The 26,724-nt window shown below is 35.4% G+C and overlaps 1 long non-coding RNA gene across 1 annotated transcript in view; it reads left to right on the forward strand.

The window, feature by feature from the left end:
• The window catches only part of LOC132709131 (uncharacterized), a 95,118-nt gene extending 70,037 nt beyond the window's left edge, over positions 1 to 25,081 (forward strand). Inside the window, exon 2 of the long non-coding RNA XR_009620156.2 lies at positions 24,541 to 25,081. This is a non-coding gene — a long non-coding RNA (uncharacterized LOC132709131). The remainder of the gene's footprint in view (positions 1 to 24,540) is intronic.
• Positions 25,082 to 26,724: the final 1,643 nt, after the last annotated feature.

Genomic DNA, 26,724 nt, shown 5'->3' on the forward strand with positions numbered 1-26,724 from the left:
ATTGATATGTCATGGAACAAAATGAAACAAATGCTTAGATTCTGGCATACGACCTGCTGATTTTTAAGGCAGATTGGGCAATGATGTATGTATGTATGTATGTATATGTATGTATGTATGTATGTATGTACGTATATATATGTACACACACACACACACACACACACACAATATATATATATATATATATATATATATATATATATATATATGTGTGTGTGTGTGTGTGTGTGTGTGTGTGTGTGTGTGTGTGTGTAGGTCTTTGGTTATTCGGGTTTTCTCCCGCGTAAAATTGGAGGTTTCTTGGCAACGTTTCAACAAAGTCTCATTCGTCATCTTCAGGCTGGTGTTCTCGGCTTCGTGCTTCTAGGAGCAATGTGTGTGATCGCAGCTGTTTCTTCCTTTTAACTGCCAATGGAGGTGTGAACTGATTGGGTGGGAGCTTGGCTGTGTTCTGATTGGGCGGAGGTGTGTTCTGATTGGTTGGGGGTTTGGCTGTGCTCTGATTGGATGGGGGGTTGGCTGTGCTCTGATTGGATGGGCGTGTATTCTGTTTAGGTGGGGGCTTGGTTGTGGTCGGGTTAGTCTGAGTAGCAGGGGGATTTGAGCTGGTGAGCTGTGTTGCTGTTGTTTGGCTTCGTGTTTGTGGCTGTGCCACCTCTTCATGGTGGGTGTCAGTCTGCTTCATGTATGGATTGGAGGGGTTTAAAGTGGCTAATGATGCAGCTGTGGTCTGGCTTCTGGTCTGGGGTCATGCCTCATCATCAGTGTTGGTTTGAGTCTGGTTTCTGCGTGGATGTGTGCTGGTTACATCCTGTGTGGCTCTCGTGAGTGTGGTCTGGTGTCATTCTTTGTGTTAGGGACTCATTTGTCAATAAGGGCGGGTTTCCAAATGGCTGGTAGGCGGGAGGTATCATCTCATTTATTCATGCTGTGTGGACGTTTTTCTATCTCGATGGCTTCTCTGATTATTCTGTTGTTAAAGTGTTCAGTTTTGGTGATAGTTCTGGTCTTTTTAAGGTCAATATCATGTCCTGTGGCTTTGAGGTGTTGGACCAGGGAAGAAGTTGGTTCCTCTTTTCTGACTGAGTTCTTGTGTTCTTCAATGCATGCATTTATTCTTCTTTTGGTTTGTCCGATGTATGTGGTGGGGCAGGCGGTGCATGGGATTTCATATACTCCTTGATTTTCTAACTCAATTTTGTCTCTGGGGTTTCTAACCAAAGACCTACATACAAACACCCGCGAAAACCTCAGAAAACACACACACACACACACACACACACACACACACACACATATATATATGAGTGTGTGTGTGTGTGTGTGTGTGTGTGTGTAGGTCTTTGGTTATTCGGGTTTTCTCCCGCGTAAAATTGGAAGTGTCTTGGTGACGTTTCGACGAAGTCTCATTCGTCATTTTCAGGCTGGTGTTTTTGGCTTTGTGCTTCTAGGAGCAATGTGTGATCGCAGCTGTTTCTTCCTTTTAACTGCTAGAAGCACGAAGCTGAAAACACCAGCCTGAAGATGACAAATGAGACTTCATCGAAACATCTCCAAGACACTTCCAATTTTACGTGGGAGAAAACCCGAATAACCAAAGACTGACATACACACACACACACACACACACACACACACACACACACACACACTGGTATATCAGGTATATCAAGCTGAACTCTGGTTGTTTAGCAAACTTTAATTTCATTGATACAATTATGGCTCTTGCTCTTTTCACATACTCTGTAGACAAAGTAACATCCTATTTATATGCAATCTGTGTTCTTATTGTCCTTCATAAATGATTATATTTTGAGCAGAGTACTATGACCCTTACTATTTCCTCCTCCCTGCCATAGTAAATCACTGGATCCTGATGGCATCCATGCAGGAATCTGTAAAGAAATCTAATATCTAACTGCTGAACTCCTAAAATATAATGTAACTTGTCTCTCAAATCGGTTTCAGTGCCAGAATACTGGAATAAAGATAAAGTACCACAAATGTTTAAAAAGAGACCCAGGAGAGATCTGGGAAATTATTAGACCAGTCAGCTTAACATCTTAAGGTCACAGTAGACAGCTCAATGAATATGTTGACTCAGTGTGTGGTAACTGTAAAAAAGGCAAATTCCAGATCATTAGGAAAGCGATTGAAAATAAAGCTACCATCACTGCTTATATACAAATCTACGGTGTTACTTGTATTTGGAATATAGTCTGTAATTTTGATCACATTTGAAATAGACTACACTAGAGCTGATAAAATATGGCATTTACATAATATATATTATTGTTACTTGATTTTTAAAAATGAGATAAAATCAGTTTGTTAAGATTTATGGTTAACAGATGCATGCCAACTTCTAGTAAGGCTTCTGAATTACTACTTACTCCTGTTCTAGATTACTGCTTCTTCAATATTAATTAATGGCAATTAAATAATAATCTGGAAGCCGCATTGGCTCTTGGTAAAAATTATTAAATTCTCTTCCTCAGAAATAGTCCTTCCATGTAACTGCACTTCTGGGATCCCTCTTGGCTAGTTCTGTCCACTTCCCAAACAATCTAGCAGCCTGCCATTAACCAGATTGGCTGGCTCCTACTTCTTTTGTCTAATAAGCAAGTCAGAATTGCAACTTCTTAAAGAAGCTTCCATATGCATATGCCTTAATATGCTATGTTAGACTGAGGTATAGGCATTTCTTGTAATTTGATCTCTGTTCACTTCTGTAACATTTCTATTACAGATATTGAAGTGATCTGTAGCACTGACAACAGCCAGTGCTGATATATAGATTATTCTATCACTCAGAAAACAAAAACAATTCTTGTATTAGGATACCAAAGAATTATTGACTGCCTGGTAACAATTGGTTTTGTTGACTTTGGAAAAAAAAAGAAGAGGTGTGCATTGCATGAATACTTAGCAGGTCTGAAAAACCCCTCTCTACTTAATTAGGCATAAAAAAGCTTTCATTGTTTTTTAACTGAAATATCTTAAATGGATAATGTTTGAGAATATTCTGTATGGAACATGTGGAGATATAATTAATGAAAGCTATATTTTTTTTAAAAAATCAGATTTGGGGTCAATCCTGAGAAAATGCAAAGCTGAATCTGAGAAATGTTTATGTACCTAAGGGAATTTATAAGCTTTTTCCTTTTGGCTGGAGTCCATCTTATATCCTATGCCAAATTACAAAGTGCTTTTGAAGTTTTTAATATGACTTGCTAACAGCACAGTGCTTAAGAAGGGATGTATAACTTTTGCCTTCAAGAATTCCCCCTGAGGTAGAGCAAATTATTTATAGTAAAATTTTCCAAGTTGACTTCAGATATCGTTAATAGATAGGCTCTGGCCAGTGGCGTAAATGAAGATTTTATTAATATTATGGTACTCTTAATAAGACTGTTGCAGGCAGCTCTGTGATTTCAAAACTTCAAAAAGAACCCTGTGGAAGAACACAGAAATATATTGCTAGAATTAAGAAAACCCTCAGTTTATTCTGATGATTGTTAATTTTCCAATTTATACATGTTATTAAGCCACGTGGATTGCATTGAAAAAGAAGAATTTCAAATACAGTTATTTCTTCTGCATCACGACATCTGAGGAGGACATATCTTTCACCAAGGCTTTGTTTCTGGTGCTTTAACAAATAATGGAAATATTTAGCTTCTTAGATTTGTAAAAGAAAAATAAGAATACAAATATTTTGAATAAATAATTTATTTTGGGAAAGCCAGTAAACACAAAAATTGATCTGTTAGTTGGTTGGTAAGAAAGTTTTCTGTTACTAACTTTCTTTTGCTTCTTCCATTCCTCCTTTTGTAGCAATGCAGCACAAAAACAATCCTTTCCTCCCTCTCAATGGGTTATAATAACTGAAAAAAGAGCATATAGCAGCACCTTTTCTCTTTTTCTTCTCCTTCAAAGGCAGTATTAGCTTGTATAGAGACCATTCAAAACTGGAATTAATAACAAAAATTAACCTTTGAATTGGTTGAACAGTTGAATGAATGGCATATTTTTGCTTCATAAAATAAAAAAATGACTGTTAAATGAACATTAAAAATAGAATATGCAAGGGACACTAAAGGCTATACAATAAATAAAATAACTAGAAAATGAAAAAAATAGTGGAAAGGAGGGTGCATAGAATATGGCCCATTTTAGGGTTGAGAGAGAGACAATGGACTGAATAAGCTCTAGAATGTACCATTTCTGGTAGCTTAAATCAGGTCTGCTGGATTGTATGATCTGCCATCAAGAAAACTGAGAGGTACACCAACTGTTTTAATTTAGGATGTCTATTTGTCAATTGTTTTAAATTTGTTTTTATTGATTTGTTAAATTAAAAATATGATAGATTTGTACTACAGATATAGTGTCTGGGATATATATGGGAGAAAATTTCATAGCTTTCAAGACAGTTCCCTTTCTCTCCTTGAATACAGACTTTCAGTACTGGACTAGCAGATATAGGTAAGGAATCTGCTATCTTCTAGACATCCTCATTAGACAACTTCCATCAGATTTAACCAGCGTGACCAATGTGGAAATTGTAGTTCAAAACAAAAGGCATAAAACTGTCAACATCTAGTAAAGAAAATGTATACTTGATTATTCATGCAATAACTACAGCTAGAATTGTATTTGCACAAAATTGGAAAAGTGAAGAGATCCCTACAGATGAAAATGTGGTTAAGAAAATATTAGTATGTACAGAAATGAATAGATTAACACTTGCAATTAAAGGAAATGAAGAAACTGATTATTACCATATATGGGAGTTAATTTATCAGTGGTTAGAGAATAAATATGAAAGTAATATATTATAAAGGCAAATAAAAAGAGAAATGTTACAATAGTAGATATGTTAAGTATTAGTAGTAATATAAAAATAGATACAAATAATGAATGTGGTAGTAAACTTTAATTGTTATGACACAAAATATGTATTCAGATGACACACTGTTTAATGAAAGATGAAATGTTTGCATTAAAAGAAAATAAAAATTTTTATTTAAAAAAACTGTCAACATCTTTTCAATATAAACATAAACTGTGACACTGAGAGATTCTATAACTATGGATTTCTGCATAAGGGTAAATGTGTGAAATCTTCCTTCATACTAATTTGGAATATATGGTGACCAGGATATGTCACAGGAGGCACATCAGCATGAAGATAGGAGGTTACCAAGTATTTGTCCCTCCCCTGGTTATCTTCCACTTATGTGATCTTCAGTTCCCACACATGCCTTCATCCATACACAAAGATGCTGAAACTTTGCTTATCTGGAAAGCATCCAAATTGAGAAAGTCTAGCTTAGCCTACAACATTCCATCACCATCTTCCTATGTTTGATATCCAAGTGAAGTGATCCCACAAATAAACTTAATATCTTGAAACACCTTTTGTTTTGACTTTCATTCAAGTTTACTCCAAAGCTTCCTCTGAGAATACATGATCTTTTTGTTTGATTGGCATTTTGGTGTATCACGAGTAAGGATTCTTTTATTAATATTATCTTTAATACTACTAGATTTTGCTTATCATCTATTATATTTTCGTATATTAATACTTGTCTTAATGTAACTGATGGTGATCTCCTGAAGGAAAGGCCAACTATAAAGCTAAGCAATTAAGTGTTCCTTCCATTGAGAATTATATGAGAAGAATGAGATTGTGCTCATCAGCTTAAAATGTTCACTTAAACAATTTACCCTTCACTTTCCATGAAACTCAGCAATCCAAAAAGCTATCACTCTAAAGGTGACAACAGCAAAATAAAGAACTGAGAAAGTACACTTTAAACATTCTCCAATTTGTCAAGATTAAAACAAAAGGAGGGCTGCATAAATCATAATGAAGAAAGAAACAAAAGAAATGTGTCAAAACAATATAGCTTGATAAAATCCTTTTTCCAAAGGTGTAAATTGCCAATCTGACATAGCTGTCTGCCTAAAATATCCTATTTAGCAATGAATTTTCCCCTGAAAAAAACAAAACATATTTTCCTCTCAGTTTCCAGGAAGGGCAGAATTTTAATCTGAAGTAGATTTTGAATAGAAAAAATAATAACAATAATCCATCAAACAACAACATGATCTCTAGGTCTTGGGAAGGACTTTGGGAATGCCAAATCCAGTCTAAACATCTGGCTGACTGGGTGACCAACCATAATAATAATCCTCGAGTGAGGCAGTCTTTGACATGGTTGTGGGCCTTGTGTGGTCTGAGGAAGAGGAGCACTATGCCAGAGGTTTGATCATACTGTTCAGTCTCATCAGAAAAGCCAGACCAAGAGTGCCGCTTCTATAAACAATGTGGTGAGACATAATTTACAGAAACCTATACTGGTTTGGTCATTGCCCAGGTCAACAAGGAACAGGCTAGGTCAGGGGTCGGCAGCCTTAAACAATCAAAGAGCCACTTGGACTCGTTTCCCACAGAAAAAAAAGACACCGGAGCCACAAAACCTGGATGGGCGTGGCCAACTCAATGTCACTCACTCCCACCCAGTCACATGACCCCTCTAGCCGTGCCTACCCAGTCACAAAACCTTTCTGTCTTTCCCTATCTCCCCCTCTCCCCCTCTCCCCGTCTCTCTCTCTCTCTCTCTCTCTCTCTCTCTCTCTCTCTCTCTCTCTCTCTCTCTCTCTCTCTCTCCCCCTCTCTGTATATATGTGTGTGTGTCTCTCTCTCTCCCACTCACTTTGGGCGACCATCTTCCTCCTCCCACTCCTCTCGTGATGCCCTGGCTGGCCGTGGCTGAGCTGGGAGCATGCGCACATGTGGGGAGACCCTCCTTAAGCAAGCTGCTGCCCACCCCATGTGCACCTTTCCTGAGCTTCGGTGCTTGCTTGAGGAGGGTCTCCCCATGTGTGCGCATGCTCCCAGCTCAGGAGGGAAGGAGAGTGCAGGAGCAAAGCTGCCCTATACCTGCCTTCATACCACATTTGCCGGTAAAGCAGCTTTCTCTTCCTGCTGCTTCGGGCTGGAGTCCAAAAAAAAAAGTAAGAGGGGCAAGGGTGGGGCCAACCAGTAATGGGACAGGGAGCCACGGCAGAGGGCCCAAAGAGCCACATGTGGCTCCAGAACTGCGGGTTGCCGACCCCTGGGCTAGGTATTCTAGTTCCTGGATATATGTTGATAGCTAGGCTACAGGATTCAGGTCTGTTGGCTGAGCAACCAGGGTCAGCAGCTGCAAGACTACTGGAAGAAATATATAAGGACTGGAAACAAAGAAATAATGATTTATCGTTTGATATATAAATGAAACCCAACAGGAGAATATCTGAAAAGAATGTACCAGTTTTGGAAAGAGCAGCATCCAGAATTACAAAATAACAGAATAGAGGCTAGTAGATCAATGTCAATTTATAATACCAAATAAAGTATCCACAGAGTTAGAATTGAAGGAATTGCAAAGGTCTACTCAGGGTGAAGAAATTGAAGCTCAGAAGTAGGTCAGACTATAGAGGCAAACCAAAGGGGAGTTGGCAGTAGATGAAGCCAATGTAACTGCTAAAATGTTTTCACTCCCAAACCAGCCATCTTTCCTCTGCCTTCTCCATCCTGCTAAGATGAAATACAAGCAAGCTAGAATAGATGAAAGAAAAAAAAGAAGACGAACAAGAAAACCAAAGAATACCTGATCAAGAAATATCACCTAGAAACAAGGAAAATTAAGGAAGCACTGGAAATATCAAAGCAGCAAATAACAGTCATAGCAAAGAAGATCAGATGATCAAAATTGCACACTATAGGCAGAATTTCCAATTTCACTCGAAGCAGAAGCATTTATACCAATCCACAAATGCAGAGACTGCAATGAACCAGTCAACATCTGAAAAGAAAAAAAAAACTAGTGCAGTTCTGGGTGCAGCTATAGGACAACCTAAAGAAAGACAGCAAAAATGCAACTTGAAAAAAGAAAGTATATAAGAATGAAAAAGCAGCAGAAATTAAAGAACTTGTAATAATAGCATAAATGATGAAGAAAAGGGCAAGGAAGTTCAAGAATTGGTCAGCACCAGATAAACATGAACTGCATGTTTTTTGGTTGAATCATCTGCCGATCTGCACCCACTCATTTCTAAGCAGTTCAATTTTTATTACTGAAAGGAAATGAAACTGAAACTTAACATCTAACAAAGTCAACATGATCATGAAGAATCCAACAAAAGGGCAGCACCAGGCAACTACAGGCCAACAATCTGCTTACCAACAATTTTCAAATTGCTAACTGGTGTGGTAGCTGATAGCATCTTCTTGAAAACAAGCTTTTTCTACTTGAGCAGAAAATAAACTGTCCAAACAGCAGAGAAATAATAATAATAATAATAATAATAATAATAATAATCAGCTTCTCATTGACAAGATGATTTTGGAAAACTGCAAGAGATGGAAGACCAACTTGAATATAGCTTGTATAGATTGCAACAAGGCATTTGACTCCCTGTTACATGATTGTATAAAGCCTAGAAACCGAAGTCAGTAGAAGCATCAGAAGCTTTTGCAAAGATCAATGTCATAATGCAAGACAAACTTGCTGGTCAATGGCAATAGACTGGAAGAAGTTAATATCAAAAGAGGAATCTTTCAAGGAGACTCATTATCATCAGTACTGTTTGTTATTGCATTGATCCTTCTGTCAAGAATACTGAACAAGTCAGGCCATAGCTATCAAACATCAAAAACATCTGTCAGGCTATCCCACCTTGTTTACATCAATAATATGAACCTATACCAAAAAAAGCATCTGAAATAATATCCTTGCTTAACCCTGGCCTTATACAAGAAATTACAAGAATATAATCACAACAATTGTAATATAGTTTGAACAGGGCAAATGTTCCATCCTTACTATCAACAGAGGAAAAATAGTAAAAAGAAATCAGGATGCCCTATGGAAATAACTTCAATCATCTAGAGGAAGAAGATCATTACATGTACCTGCACATGCTTCAGGTTGTCAATATCAACCATCCTGAAGTCAAGACAAAGTTAATAGTGAATACATAAAAAAGATATTAGAAGTCCAAACTCAGTGAAGGAAATAACATCAAGGTAATTAAGACCTGGGCAATTCCAGTAATTAGATATCATTGCTATATCATCATCATCATCATCATCATCATCATCATCCCTTGCTCTGGGAATTTAGAATTCAAATAGACAGGCACCTGTCATATAACACGCCAGACTTAACAACTGTTGATAAGAAAGTAAAAAAAAAAAAAGTCTGGGTAGTGGATGTGGCAGTACATTCCAAATCCAGTCTGAACATCTGGCTGATTTTGCTACCAACCATAATAAACATAAAAAGAGGATTGAGCTTTATCACCAGAAGTACCAAAGTTGTTGTTTTCCATCACGCATGCCATCACTCTGAAACTCTCTGGCTATCCATACTTTAAGGCAAGTAAGAGGAAGAATTTCCTCCAGATGTTTTCCTCCGGATTGAAAGCCTGGGGTGCATTGGCCAAAAGTATGGTACACAGTGAAATAAAGGACATTGGCACATAACATATATTCTATTTTGAAATCTATTTCAAAAGCAAATTGTATTTCATCAAACTGAATGGGAACTGATAGAAAAACAAAGAACTATTTTTCTGCAGAGCATTAAAGGATTAGTATCTCATCCACTGAAATTAGTTAATACATTTTAAATTGCTCAGCAATAATCACAGGTCATCATTATTTTAAGGAATGTTTTGCCGGAAGATGTAGTGTTGGGTCACTACTATATTTTTCGTTCAAAACAGTATGATCCTGTAACAGGGTATAAGTTACTTAGTGGCTTTTAATCATAATGAATATGTACAATCTCAAGCAAACTACTGAATGCCATTGAATGAGGAGAAACTATGTCTGCCCCAATGGGTTTTCAAAACATTGTACATTAAGGAAAACAGGATGCTAAACTGAGCTGACATTTATTCTGATCCAGTACAACTTTTATATTCTGATATGTGATTCTGAATCCACAGCAAATTCATGTGTTTGTCTTAACCTTCCTTTTCCAAATTACTTAAAGGACTTTGGATGCTTTCAATATCATGTTTTAAACAAAATGTAACAAGCAGAACAAGCCTGATCAAGATCCAAGAAAATCATGAGGAAAGCACAATAAATTAACCTGGAATCTACTTCTTGCCTTAATCCAATCCTTCAGGCTACCATTCTTACAATGAATGAATGTTGTTTTGCATTACTTGAATTCAGCAAGGGCAGAGACTATCTAATGAAGCAGCTTTTGACTGACTGTTGCTTTTCCTTGGATGAGATATATGCCATCTGTCCTAAAGCAGATTTTGGGTTAATTAGTTTACTAATGTCAGAATATATGTGTTATCATCAATAACTTTTTTAAAAATAGTTACTGCTAATAATCTATCACAGTCTCTATTTTCTGCATGACCTTATAATCTTTCCCAATGGTCTCTCTTTCTTTCTTTATGACACATTTTGCATCTAATGAACTGGATTATATATTAGTGATTTTAATTGTCTTGTTAATACTGTGCTTTATTTAGTACTGCTGTAGCTTTTTAAAGGTTGCTAACTGTCTGAGCACCTCACCAAGAGAAAGGTATGGAATATATAGGATAAATAAAAATATAAATAAATCTTAGCCATGATACATACATTCATTTTTTCATGTATTAATTTGTTTAAACAATTTATATAGTCACCCATCTCACCATAGATGCTGGGTAGCACACACAGAATAAAAATAAAAGAAACAGTCTTTAAGATATTGATAAGCAATTAGGATAACTGCAGACATTTTGGACTATAATTCCATGTATCTAACCATTAGCCACATTGACTGGGGCTGATAGGAACTGAAGTATAAAATACATACGGATAAAACAGAATAATACAGCCAATCTAACTTTCAAGTATACATGCAAGTATATAAATATACATGCAGTGTATTATTTAACTGGATTCAAAAAAAACAATTGTCTTCCATGTGATGGATCTTTTTGGTTCTTGATTAATTAGATGGAATTTCCTCTTTTTATTTCTTGGTATTCTAAACTATAGCACTGTATCTTAGCACTCTATTCCTGTAAAGAGCAATTTGACTGAAATTTTTTTTGCTTGTCCTCATTTTTCATAATAAATATTTGGTGGAATGTTCCAGGAATTAAATAATAAAGAGCCATTACATCAATGAATGCAACAAAACTGAATTTTTCCACAAGATAGATGAGGACAAGAGAAAGGGAAAGTAAGAAATGAAACCTTAGGCAAGAAAAGTATAAGAGGGATGGCTGCCTGAAACTGACCTTTATGGGGAATTGGCGTAGGATCTGTAGGATGACTACAGCGATGGGACTGAATGATAATTCTAACAAAATCAGAGTAAGTAGAATGAAATATGAATTTAGTACAGGACAGAATTCCAGGAAATAAGTTTCTGTTGTAGAAAAAAAAGAGATGAAAAGAGACTGGAGCAGGGTTTTAGAAAGAGAAGCTGAAAAAGCAAGAGTGCTTTGAAAGAAGGAGTAAGGGCATTTTGTTTGTTTAGAATTTTATTTGTAATATGTGTTTGAACCTGTACGTTGATACACACACACACACACACACACACACACACACACACACACACAACCCTGTTAAGCGTGTTGGGCAGAGAGCGAGTGAGTAGCCCAAGGTCACCCAGCTAGCTTTCATGGCTATGACTGGATTTACGGTCTCTTACTTTCTAGCCTGGTGCCTTAACCACTAGATCAGGCTGGCTTGTAACTGACCAACTCACATACCCTCTCATAGAGCCTTGGTAGTACAGTGGTCTAAAGCACCCTGTTATTAAGACTAGCTGCCTGCAATTACTGCAGGTTCAAATCTCGCCAGGCTCAAGGTTGACTCAGCCTTCCATCCTTTCTAAGGTAGGTAAATTGAGAACCCAGTTGTGGGGGCAATAAGCTGACTTTGTATAAATATACAAAAGGATGAAGGCTATTGCTTAGCGCATTGTAAGCCACCCTGAGTCTCCGGAGAAGGGCGGCATATAAATCAAATAAAAAAAAAATTGTCATAAGACTTACATGAGTGTACATCATCCTTATATATCCAGTTCAGTTATATTCATACATCTTGAAAAATTCATCTCCATTTAGAATCTTTTTTTTTAATTTTTTATTTGAAAATACAAACTAAACAAAACAAATCACGACAAAACATACAAAACATGTAAGCATATAAACAAAAATTCAAATATATATCAAGTTTATCGTAACTGTACTGTATGTTCTTATTTGTGCTTTTGACTCCTTAATATTATTAGTCTATCTCTTATGTCTATTTTGGTGGTTCGTTGTTAACCTATATTTGTCCTAATTTTCCTTTCTCTGCCTTCCAACCAGGTGTACCACTTTTCCCATACTAAATAGTAATTGTGTTCTTTTCTATTTTGTAATTCCTTTGTGAGTCTGTCCATTTCTGCACATTCCATAATTTTTTTAATTACTTTTTCTTCAATTGGTATGTTGCTGCTTTTCCAATGTGCAAAACTATTCGCGCTGCTGTCGTTATGTGGATAATTGAGTATTTGATTTCCTTTTCATATTGTCCATTTATTATACCTAATAGAAAGGTTTCTGGCCTCATCTCTATTCTTTGCTGGGTTATTTCTTCCATTTGTTTTCTGATCGTTAGCCAATATTGTTTTGCCACTGGGCAGGTCCACCACATGTGATAATACGTCCCTTTGTGGAGTTTACATTTCCAGCATTGACGGAGTGTTGGGGAACATTCTTGCTAGTCTGGCAGGTGGGAGGTGCCACCTATAAAACATTTTATATAAGTTTTCTTTATAGGGTACAGACATTGTTAACTTATAATTTATTGTCCATAATTTTTCCCAATTGTCTAATTCAATGTTGTAGCTGAAATTCTTTGCCCATATTATCATATTTTCCTTAACCACTTCTTCTAATTTGTATCCTCGTAAAAAATTATAAACTTTTTAAATCAATTTATCTTCTGGTCCTTGTAGAATTTTATCTAATTCGTATTGGCCTTTTTGGAATCCGAATTGTGTCAAATCTTTTTTATACCTCGATTTTATTTGTAAGTATGGCCACCAGTCAATGTCTGTACCCATGTCCTTCAATTCTTGTCTCATTCTTAGTTCCCCTGGTTGTTTAACAAGTCTTTGTATGTTTTCATTTTGGTGTTGTCCATAGCATTTGGGTAGATCTGAGCTTCCATAGTCAACAACCATTCCGGGATTTTATTGTAGTGTGTTTTTTTGATGCCCTGCCAAGTCTGATATAGTGCGTGTCTAATCATGTGCCTCTGGAAATATCCATGTTGTCTATTGGTGCCCTCCCATAGAAACGCATGCCATCCTCGTTCAAGGTCAAATCCTTCCAAATTCAATAAACTTTGATTTTCCATCCATTTTTTGATCCAAATTAATCCTGATGCTTTATAATATGATTCCCAGTCTGGTAAAGCCAATCCTCCTCTTTCTCTTGTATCCTGCAAGTGGTTTATTTTAATTCTTGCTTTCTTGCCTTGCCAACTGTAATCTGATATTAATTTATTGAAGTCCTTGAAGAAATTCTTCCCCGGTTTTATTGGGATCACTTGGAATAGATAAGAATTCGCGGTAGAACATTCATTTTAATTGAAGCGATCTTTCCCAAAAATGACAACTGTAGTTTTTTCCAGGCTTCTAAATCTTTTTTAATTTGTCTTATTAATTTGTCATAGTTATCTTCTCTAATTGATGAGCTTTTATTGGTGAGCCATATTCCTAAATATTTTACTTTCTTTGTCATCTGTATGCCTAATTCGTCTTCTAATTCCTTTCTTGTTGGCTAGTAAGGTTTTTGGTCAATATCTTTGTTTTTTGTTTATTAATTTTGAGTCCGGCTACTCTCCCATATTTTTCTATTTGATCTAATAATTTGATGCCGGTTGTTATTGGTTGCTCTGTAATAAATACGATATCATCGGCAAAAGCCTGTAATTTGTATTCTTCCCTCTTGATTTTTAGGCCTTTTATTTCGTTTTCTCTTCTAATTTCCTTCAAGAGTATTTCCAGGACTGATATAAAAAACAGGGGGGACAGAGGATACCCCTGTCTCACCCCTTTTGATATTGGAAATTGTTCCGTTAAATCACCATTTATTGCTATTTTTGCTGATTGAGAAGAATATATTTTCTTTATCATATTTGTAAATTTAGTGCTGAATTTCATATCTTCCAGTTGTAGTGTGAAGAATTTCCAGTTTAAATTATCGAAGGCCTTCTGTGCATCTAAAAAAATTAAGGCCGATTGTTTATCTATATTCATTTCATAATATTCTAATACGTCAATTATTAGTCTCATGTTATTTCTTATCTGTCTCTTTGGTAAAGCCGTTTTGGTACGAATGAATGTATTTATTGATTATTTTCTTAATTCTTTCTGTGATGATTGATGTAAATAATTTATAATCCATGTTTAAAAGTGATATCGATCTATAGTTTTTAATATGTGTATGGTCAGGCTCTTCTTTTGGTATCAATGTGATAATGGCTTCTCTCCAAGAATTGAGGATTTTAGCTTCCAAAATTGCATCATTAAATACTCCAAGTAGGATTTTGTCTATTGAATGTTGGCAGTTCTTGTAAAACTCTGCAGGTATTCCGTCCGGACTCGGGGTTTTGTTTATTTTCTGTTTCTTCCTTGCCTCTATTACTTCTGTTATCGTAATTGATCTATCCAACAAATCTCTATGTGCTTCTTCTAATTCTTTGATATCGGCTTCATTTAAATATTGTCTGATTTCTTCATCTGAGGACTCTTCCTGCTTATATAGTTTTTGGAAAAATGTTCTTGCTATGTTCTTTTGTCCTCATTCCTGTAGTGTATTTCTCCTGTATCATCCTGTAGTTGATGTATTGTCCTTCTCTCTTTTTCTTTCTTCAGTTTATATGCCAACCATCGTCCCGTCTTATTTGCGTATTCAAAGTGGTTTTGTTTCACTAGTTTGATTTTCCTAGCTATTTCTGTTTGTGTAATCAAATTTATTTTATGTTTTATCAGATTTATTTGTTCTTTGATCCTTTTATTTTGGGGTTCATTCTGTAGATCGGATTCGTGCTCTTTGAGTTCTTTCAGCAAATTATCTCTTTTCTATTGTTTTTCTTTGTTTTTCTTCACCAAATATGCTATTGTCAATCCTCTTATATAGGCTTTTGCCGTGTCCCACAGGTTTTGAAGGGATGTTTGCTCATTATTGTTGATCTCGAAAAATATTTTCATTTCTTTTTCTATCATTTGTATGTATTCTTTATCCTTTAAAATTTCGGTGTTCATCATCCATCTCTTCTTCTTCTGGTAGCCTTTCCATATTATTTTTAACATTTAGAATCTCTGTTTGGTCAACAACCTTAGTCTTCCAACAGAATTTTAAAAAGATGTACCTGTTTTGATAGATGGATTATATAGCTATTCAGGCTGCTTCAATGATACAAAAGAAGGATTTAGAATTCTTGGGAACATGTATAAATCACCTGTTTTTTTTAAATTAAATCAGCCACTATTTATAATAGTGTCAACTTTAAGAAGTGTAGATCAGCTCCCAGAATTCCCTAACCAGCATGCTCAGCCTTTCTGTTAAATTCTTCCCGGTTTACTCAGTGGAGGCAATTAAGGAGCACCACCAGCATGTAAAGTGATTTCAATCAGTGAAGCTGGTGTCCCCTCTGTCTTCCTCTGGTGCATCTTATCCTCTGGCTCAGTACTGTAGGTTCAGATCTACATATGATCTGATGAATGAATGACAATCTTCCATGTTAGACCATGTGACCAATATCTGACAACCTAGTCCTGTTAGCAGAATTGGCTTCTCAAAGCAGTGTAATCTCCAAAACCATCAAGTGTTAAGATGGTTATTGTGTTATCAGTAATATAGTGAATTGTCCCTATAGGACGAACTCTGTTTATCATTACCACCAAATAGGAAGCCCAAGCTGATTGGAAAAGGATATTTAAGTCAGTCAATGAACAAGACCTGAATGCCATGAACCTGGTGAAACAGGAATGTTTGTGTAATTCATCAAGAGTGTTTCCTCGCCTCTTTCTGTGAAGGATATAACTCAAGAGAGTTCTGCCCAAGAAGTCCAGGAGTGCATGGAGTTTGAACTGACAAATAGTTGATAAAACATGCAAAGGTGCCTTTTGAGATCAGGGAAATTTACACCACATTCTACAGATCTATATAGTTACGATGCCAGTGCACCCATCATAATCATATTCTACAGCAACTGAAACTACTTGGGTAAAGCTCATCCTTTATAAAGTCAACCTTATTGTGAATAGATCAAACCAGCTATGGATATTTGATCTGTTTTGTAGCTGATTCCAGATCTAAAAATTGTGAAGTAAAGATTGCCTGCCCATACTAAAGACATTCTGACTTCTGGCAGTTAGTTCCAACTACTATTAACCATCTCCCAGTAATCTAACTGTAGTCCTCCTCTCAGATTCCATGCTCCATATATTGGACATAACTTGATGAGATATTATGGACCTTTGTTATTAACCATCAATGGATTCTTAAAGTGCTATGATTTATACACCTATGGCACTAAGACTGGTTGCTGATTGCTTGCTATATGGTGATGACTTTGATGTATGACTGCTTTGGTGGTGATTATCCTGTGTGACTACTTGATAGTGAATTCTTGCCTTAGAAGATGAACCTACAAACAACATTGCTTTTCCATATGTTTATAATGTGCATCTTTCTAATAATAAATGATGAATAGCCAAGGTCAAAAAACACCGATTAAGAGACAACAAAAAGCAGGCAGATGCACAAACCCATAAAAAACAGAAATTGCTTTAATTATTACAAAAACGATTAAATTATTTTTCGAATTAAAAAGGATTCAATAATGTGCTTTGTTCTGAAGCTTATCTTTCACTTCTTGCATAGCTATAATGGAAATGCAATTCTTAAACTTATATTTAAGGTATTAAGTAAGGCTGTACTACATAGTCAACAACTTGGAGATGAATATAGAAAGAAAAATTAATTTAAGATGATCTATTGGGCTGATTGTATACAAAACTGTTTATACCTTTGTGATAAAAAGAAATATGTTGGCATTTTTAAAATGGTTTTGATTTTTATATGAGTATTGGAAAGCCTGCTGAATTTTGCCCTCTCTTGTCAAAGATATATTGCATTAAGACAGATAACAGACTGCACTAGCTGTCTTGATGGAAGTTTTGTCTAGCAAAATATGGATATTTTGATATTTGCAAATATTAAAAGATTTTTAAAAATAGAAAAAAACAACTCTCAAACTTTATTTGGACCTTTCTGAGCACATGCAGTAATTTGGTTTCACCTAATTCAGAGACTAACTGAGAGAAATACATTTTGAATTATGAAGACCAATTGCTTAATGTATAAACAGCTGGTTGAAACTAATGCTACTGCAGCTATAAGACCACTCTGGTCAGACGAGTCTTCTAGAGCTCCATCTCAATTTATAGCCTGCTGATAATTAGACCATTCATGAATAAATAAGGTTTTCTTGAGAGAAAAGATGTGAAGTCATGGAAACACAGCCAGACTTTTTGTTAGGTTGACTATCTTCAGTTTGTAGCTTCTATATTGGAAGTATTTTCCAGCAATAGAAAATACATACTACTTGTTATTCTCTTTCCCCCCACCCAAATCTTGGGAAAAAAAATGTGTAAAGAGCCTTTAGACTCTGTCTATCTGTCTGAAAACAGAATGTATAGAACCAGATCAGGTGTGGAGGAAGAAGGTAGCAAAAGAAAGATAAGTTCAGCAAGGGTCCATGAAGGAGAAAAAAAATCGCCTTCATTCATGAAAAAAATAATAATCCCCCAATGTATCCATATGAGAGATAGAGTGGAAGCAATGGCATTGGATGCTTCATTTTAAAGCCCCTTTCCCCTAGTCACATGACCTGGAATGGATCCAAGGTCCACACATATGCATACAAACCAGAGGTGGGTTTCAGCAGGTTCTGACCAGTTCTGGAGAACCAATAGCAGAAATTTTGAGTAGTTCGGAGAACCGGTAGTAAAAATTCTGACTGGCCCCGCCCCCATCTATTCTCTGCCTCCCAGTCCCAGTTGATCAGGTCAAAATGGGGATTTTGCAATAACTTTCCCCTGGATTGGGGAGGGAATGGAGATTTTACAGTATCCTTCCCCTGCCACGCCCACAAAGCCATGCCATGCCTACCAAGCCACGCCCATAAACCGGTAGTAAAAATTTTTGAAACCCACCACTGATACAAACAAATATAGATGTAATAAGAAAGGACAGCAGAAATACACAGATAGAAACACAAGGTATGGATCAAACCCTCTCAATTTCTACTGAGACCATCCCAATCTCCCATTATCCCCAGTCTCCAATCATCTCTGTCTATCTGTCTGCCCACCCACCTGCCTGCTTGTATCTCTCATGCACACTGATTCTTCTCTAAAATGAAACACAGACACAGCATATCTTCACAGAGAAAACACTATGATGTTCTCTTTTATCAGTATGACTACTGGTCATATTGATAAAACTGAAGAAGCAGTCCCATGTTTACTTATCCACAAATAAGTATAATGAAATGTATTTGTGACTCAGTATGCCTAAAATTGCACCACCAGTCTGCTTAAAAAACCTAGCAGAAGTCATAAAGGATGTGAGAACAGCAGTTAATGTCATTTTTTTTCAAAATAATCATGGGACTATTAGTAATTATTATAATTGTTCAAATCATAAACATGAAAAGCCTTCCATCATAGTTAAATCAACTTACAATTAATTCATCTGAACAAAAAAAAAACATTTCCATAATGGCTTTTTATTTTCCATTAAAAAATAATTGTCAGTATTTTTGGGGGCGGGGAATTATATTCTCTTCTAAAATGACAACATCCTTAACTTTGTATGCTCTTTTTTGAGATTAGCATCATTATATCCTCTCAAGATATAGAGGCTTATCCCCACACTCTGTAATTACTTTAATTACAGGATAATTATATAAATAATGCATTTGAACACAGACTTCACTTTCTTTAGTTTATAAATATTATTATGTTTTCAGACGCATAAACAAAAAAACATTTAAGTTTATCTAAAGAACAGGTGAACTGACTGCTACTGAAAAAGGAACAATGAAAACATGATTATTGCAAACCGTCTAACTTGCAGATCATTATGAAACAATTAGATGTGCACATTTTCCAAACATTTAAAATAAACTGAATAACAAGAAATCCTAATCGTAGGTTTGGAAACAGGTTCTAACATCATTTTTTTTGTGGATGGGATAAAATTGACAAAAATAAATTTGTAATAGACACAATATCCTACATTTTAGTAGGCAAAACCAGGTGTGCAATTTCTGTGACATAAGAAAGAAAGGATCACTAACTACAAGTAATTTATGCTAACACCAATTACGTATCACTTTTTATCTTCTTCTTTTCTTTACAGATAACTATATTTATATACTGATTCTAACTTTAAAAAATATTTTAAAATACTAATTTAATTCTGAGGTTCCATGAGCCTCATTTAACAGCTTTATGAGATTGTCAACAGCACACCAAATACCTGATTATACTGAAGACCTGCTCTATGAAAAGTTTGAAGCGGTTTGGTTAAAAAAAGTTAAAGAATAGCTTCCTCAAATATTTGCAAAGCTGTCAGGAAGCTGAATAATGGTTTTCTGTTATATATATTACCAAAATAATAAATTCAAATAAGCACCAAGTGGAAGGGACGCTCAGTGGCTAAGATGCTGAGCTTGTCAATTGAAAATTCAGCAGTTCAGCGGTTCGAAACCCTAGTGCCGCGTAATGGGGTGAGCTCCTGTTCCTTGTCCCTGCTTCTGCCAAACTAGCAGTTTGAAAGTACTGTAAAAAAAAAAGTAAAAAAAAAAATGCAAGTAGAAAAATAGGGACCATCTTTGGTGGGAAGGTAACAGCGTTCCATGCGCCTTTGGCATTTAGTCATGCTGGCCACATGATTACAGAGAGGTCTTCAGACAGCGCTGGCTCTGAGGCTTTGAAACAGAGATGAGCACCTCCCCCTAGAGTTGGGAACAACTAGCACATATGTGCGAAGGGAACTTTTACCTTTAGACATTCCAGAAGTTGAACAGGTCGCTTTAGAAGATAGATTCATCTTCATTTTTAAAGACTAATGCTATGTCCCTCTACAATGTCAAAGATCACAGTATATTTTTGTAGTACATAAAAGAATCTGAAGAAAATTATCTTTATGACTTTTTGATGAAAATTATTGGTATCAATCTGAATGAAAAATGAAAAGCTATGATAATCTACAGGCTTAATCCTGCCTTTGTGTTGAAGTGGATAGACAAATTTTTCTAACTAGGAAGTTTGGGTATAAATTGCTCTTTTACAACATATGGAAGAAAAGAAGGGTTGCAGGATTAGGTAGGACCTCTTTGTCCAGTGACTCACTTCCATGTGATTGAAGGAAGAGTTTTTTAAACAACCACTCCCTTCTGCTCAAATTGTAATTGAGCCACAAATTTGAATCTTGCTATGGAATCCATTGTGGTTTTTGTTTCTGAATGACACATCATTCTTAATGAACCTGCAGCATTTCGGTATGCACATTTATAGTGCCACCTGAGAACTGTTATTTGGGCTTGAAGAAATATGGTGTCCTTTCAATAACAAACCCTCAAAGCATTAGTGATACAGAGGCTTTTCAGTGATACAGAGGCTTACCCTTACCCCCTAAACAAAGACAGCTTTTGTTTTTCATTGCTCAGGAGTCATCTTATTTTTTGTCAATCCATTTCTGCTTCTATTGTCCAAAATCATGTCAATTTCAGCAACCAAAATGTTCCACAGTAAAAAGTAGGAGAAATGAACCTCCTACTTATATATATATCTCCTACTTATATATTCCAAGAATGCTTCCTTCATTTCAGCATCTGATCTGAAAAATGGAAAATAAAGTTTCTGTAGGTGGAAATTAAAAACATGTGTTTGTCAAACACATTGGTGATAATTATGAAATTCAGAGCAAAAGGCCTCTTCACATATTAAAAATAAACATTACAGTTGAATAAATTCTCCAACTGTATTTGTTTGGTTCTAAGCTCTTTCTTCTTAATATATAGTTCCAATGACAGCTTATTTCTGGTCCTACATGCAGTAAAGACAACATCCAATAATTGTCTACATAACCTTAACATTAAATTTAAATAATATTTTTAAAAATGGCATAAATGTCATGTTACTGCAATTGTGTGAAGGTTTGTAAGGAATGGAGTATAAAAATAATTTTAACGATCAATTTCATCATAACCTCAAAGACTAGGATATTCTAGACTAGTTTCTGTTCTTTTTTACAGCAATTATAAATACACTAAATTTACCTCTTATTCTACAGTTCAACAAATCTCTTTTCTTTTTTAATCTATTCTGTTCAATTATCAAAATGATAAATAATAAATTTATTTTTTTCTGTTTCATGCAAAAGATGTAGAAGAAATTTCCAGTCAGTAATAAAGATAGATATTATCTTTTCTCTAATCAATGAAATTAATTTAGCACGTTCCATCATCTTTGCCAACCATTTCGCCAAATGATTCCATCTTTCTGCATACAGTAATTTCACCACATTTGTCATTAAAAAAAACCAAAACCAAATTTCTATGACTTTTTTGTAACTGTTTGTCCACCAGTCCCAAAAAAGAAAATCTCTGGTTAAATTGTATACTAATTTAACCACTGGAGGCACAGTGGTTAGAATATAGTGTTGCAAGCTAACATTGCCCACAGGCTAGAGGTCAATCCTGATGGGCTCATGGTTGGCTCAGCCTTCCATCCTGTCAAGGTCGGTAAAATGAGTACCCAGATTGTTGGGGTAAATATAGTGGCTTTGAAAACCACTCAGACAGTGCTTTAAAGCACTTTGGAGCAGTATATAAGTCTGGGTGTTATTGCTATTGCTAGTTTTTTAGAACCACTTAATCAGTGATGTACTTGAATCCAGAATTTTCTAGCTTTTTTACACATTCACCAAACATTTTTATAATGTTATTGCTTTTTAACACAATAACAAAAAAGATACAAATCTCTGTGTCTTTAATATAATTAAAAGACTGATAGTGCAACATTAGAAAGATAAATATATAGCTCCATTTACTCAGTGAATTGAAACTTGATTTCACTTGCTACTTATGAGTAGATTGCCTATAGATGAAGGCTTTGCATGGAGAAATATAATGAAATACTGGACTCATATAAAAATACAATATACAAAATACAGTATGTTAAAAAAGCATGATAGCTATATAAGTGTGTTAAAATGAATATATGTGTGTGAGTGTGTGTTTAACAAAATGTTTGCATTAGATAATTATATATAGAATTTCAACTGTTTACTTTAATGACATATAATACTTCATATTTTGGTTTTTTTCTATTTATTTTTTCATTTATTTTTAAGCACTTTTTATGTATTTTTATTATACTCACCCTTTAAATATTATAAACTCATTCGTAGAATGTTAAAATCCATAAATACTTTTGTCTATTTCAAATCTCTCTAAGAATTGTAAATATGAGAGCTATTGACAATTATATCCGTCTGACACCAGTTCTTCTCTTGATTTTATTTTACTTTGTCACTGTTTTTCCTGCTCTAAAAATTTAGATGTATCCTTCTGCCACTGTTTCAATGGTACATCAGTTGTCAAAACAAGTATTGCCTGGAACAAAAATTCATTTTTATCACAGAATTTTTCCCCCATAATGACAGTTATAATTTCTTTTTAAACTTTATTCCATAAACATAATTATTGTAGAATAAGAGAGTTTATACTGGTTATAATTATACCCAGTATTTTACCATCTTCTCAATTTTAAAACCTGTTTTATTCAACAGTTCTGTTTTATCTTCTATTTTCATATTGTTGTTAGCATCCTTGTCTTCTGTTTATTAATCTTAAAACTGCTAATGTATCAAATTCTTTTAATTTGTTCATTATTGTTTTAATTCCCTTTAAAGCAGGGGTGTCAAATTCAAGGCCTGTGGGCCGCATCTGGCCTGCGGGGTGCTTAGATCCGGCCCATGGTGCCAGCCTGGAAACAGCAAAGGACCAGCCCACAGTGCCTCTGCCAGTGAAAACAGAGCTCGGGGATGCTGCGTGTGCCCCCCTTGCCCCATTTTTAGCAACAACGGCCTCTGTCAGTGAAAACAGAGCTAACACCCCCCCCCATCGCCACACTCCCCCCCAGCCCTTCAAGGTCAAACACAACCCAGATGCAGCCCTCAATGAAATCGAGTTTGACACCTCTGCTTTAAAGGATCTTCCAAAACCAACAGCAATCATCTACAAAAGCCCTTATTTTATAATTTTAATTTTTTAAATCTTTACTCCTACAATCCTCTCATTTTGTCTTGCATATCTGTTCAATTCCACCAATGTGTTAGCATCTGGAATTTATTTATTTATTTATTTATTTATTTATTTATTTATTTATTTATTTATTTTTATTAGTTTGATTTATATGCTGCCCTTCTCCAGAGACTCAGGGAGGCTTACAATTCATTAAGCAATAGCCTTCATACTTTTGTATATACCTGCTTAGTAGGGCTTTTTTTTGCCCCCCCCCCCAAGCGGTGTTCTATTTTATACAAAGTCAGCTTATTGCCCCCACAAACCGGGTCCTCATTTTACCTACCTTGAAAGGATGAAAGGCTGAGTCAACCTTGAGCCTGGTGAAAATTGAACTTGCAGTAATTGCAGGCAACTGGCAGCTAAATGCTACTTTTAACAGTAGTTTAGTCTGCTGCGCCACCAAGCTCCTATAAATTATTTAATTTGAAATTTTGCAGAAATTTAATTTCCTTGGAGTTGACTTGGGGACCAGTGCCTAGATTTTCAATATAAAAAGCAATAAACATTATTTTGGAGGTGGGCAATTTGTTCAGAGGCTTTGCTTTGTTGAAAAGATACAAACATTTTAAAAAATCTATTGATTTTGCTTTGTTCTATATGATGCAAGCCAAACTGCCTCCCCTACAAAGGCATCTTGCATTTGGAGAATTATTAATATTTCTATGATTGCTGTACAGTTTGATACCATTTACACTGATTTATGCTTTGTAATAAATTTTAAATATGATTAAATGAACACCAAATCTGCCAAATAAAGGCATTGCTACTTATTTGGTTTTAGAGATAAACTGAGTTCAATGAGGCATACTTTCAGAAACGCATAGCAAATCTATTTCCAGATAGATTAAATAATATATTCTATGGGCAGCTTCTTTTGAAAAGTTTCCAAAAGTTTTAACTACTAGGGTACACTGCCCAAGAAATGCCATGATATCTTTCTGTGGTGTCATTTATTGATCATGGCCTTATTTAAATTGTATTGACTATTGGCTTGTTTACAGATTCAGTTAAATGTAGAAGGAGCTATATAAAACTCTGAACATTCTGAAACTTGGATGTTTCCATTACAGGGCTGGAGATGGTACTGAATATCACCAATGCTCCAAGCTGGACTGTGAAACTGTATGAAAACTTCCCAGAAGAAGACAGTGGCAAACAACTTTCATTCTGTTCCCAGGAAAGCGAAAAGAACATGTCCATGTGGTCATATGATGTCTCAGAAGCTGGGCTTTGCAATCTGCAGTTAAAAATAATACAGACCGACATAATAGAGGGCATTATTTGTGATATCACAATTGCGGCTGTCAGTTTTGGAAGACAATTTTCTTTTTGCTTCTAAACTGCCACATATTTTAGCTGGGGAAGTTGGGAGGGGGTTGTTGTTGGAGTGGTAGAAAGTTAGTCATAACAACATTCCGTATTCAAGGACTTTTGCCTGCATCTGATGGAGACTGCCTGAAGATTGTATCTGGTGGAGTGTGAAGAGTTGATTGGACAATGTGATGAACCTGTGGGTGTGAACTTTAGTTGGATTGGGAAAACCTGGAAGCTTTCAGATTCGGGTTTTCCCAGATGTGCCAACATGACATCTCTAATAAATTGGAACTTTGAGGAACCTCAGGCCTCAGAGCTTTATTTTGTTGAGGGTGTTCCTTGGAACCCTGACAGCAGCCCCGTCTTCTTCTAAGACATTAATTTGTTCTTTTCTTTGATATCACACAGTCAAGCTTTTATGATATTCTGTTCAGCTTTTATTACATTATAATTTGTCCTGTTTATTGAACTGATATCTTTCTCTGTTCCGGCAGCTGGTTGTTAAATTATATTTATTTATATTAAAATAGCTTAAATGTAAAAAAAAAAAATGTAAATACAGTGTGGATAAAGCAATTAATGAAGAAGTGAATGATTTCTACTTCTTAAAAATGAGAGTGTTAGCAAAATTTGTATTTATGATTTTGTGTAGTCTCCTTGCTTAATAGAAAAAGGCATCCATAACTAGGAACCCTAAAATAGGATATAAACTGGCATTGTTAGGGAAGGAAAGGTAAGAAAAGATTCAGTCTTCCAATTGTCTGCTTTTGTTAGTTCCTGCTGGGTTCTTTCTGAGTTGGCAACTTGAGAGCAATTCAGGTACTATTATTAGATAGGAGTAATTTCATAGTGCCGGAATTAAAGACAAGAGGAACATTTTTTATTTCTTGCTAAAATCTACTGTCTAAGATTTAGAGCTTGGCTGTAATGTAAATTTCCATTCTCTTGATTAGCTTCAGGGAAAATAGACCCAATTTTCCAACTGTAACTAATAAAAGGGGTCAACTTTTCTTATGATTCCAAAATTGTAATGCTGTATTTGAAATTGGATTTCATTCATATATACTATGAATCACTGCAGAATGAATATGGCAATAATTCCAGAAAACTAAAATAATTGTTTATTTAAAAAAAGCATATAATTTCATTCATTTTACAATAGTCATTCAATAGCTTAATTGAAACAATTATAGCCAGTAGTGGAAGTTGTGCACTTTATCTTGAATCACATTTTAGTATAAATCCAGCAATTCTGCTTAATTGAAAAAGAATAGAATAGAATACTTTATTTGGCCAAGTATGATTAGACACACAAGAAATTTGTCTCTGTGCAGAAGCTTTCAACGTATATGCAAAGCAACAGAGTGATAATAACCATAATATGTATGGGTGACTTCAAATAATTTTAATAATTTTTAATTGACTTTAATTGAATTTTAAACTGCTTTTAATTGTTTATGTAATTCTTTGTTTTGTTTTTGTAAGCCACCCTGAGTCCTACGGGAGAAGGGTGGCATATAAATTACATAAATAAAATAAAATAAAATAAAATAAAATAAATAAATAAATAAATAAATAAATAAATATGATACCAATAAGAGAGGGTAATAGAGAAGATAAGAAGGATAATAATATCCTATACAACATGGGTAAATAAACTTAGATATAAAACAATGCTGTGGGAATTAGGTTTTTCAGCAGAATGATGGCAGAAAAAAAACTGTCCTTGTGTCTAGTTGTTTTGGCATGCAATGCCCTATAATGGCTTCCTGAGTTGAGGAGTTGAAACAGTTTATGTCTAGGATGTGAGGGGTCTGTAGCTATTTTCTCAGTCCTCTTTCTGACCTGTATAGTATACAGGTCCTCAATGGAAGGCAGGCTGTTGCAATTGTATTTTCCGCAGTTCAAACTAACCTCTCTTACTCTTAACTGTTTCCCCC

Source organism: Pantherophis guttatus, chromosome 3, assembly GCF_059756535.1.
Source record: "Pantherophis guttatus breed Tessera chromosome 3, ASM5975653v1, whole genome shotgun sequence".
NCBI lineage: Eukaryota > Metazoa > Chordata > Lepidosauria > Squamata > Colubridae > Pantherophis > Pantherophis guttatus.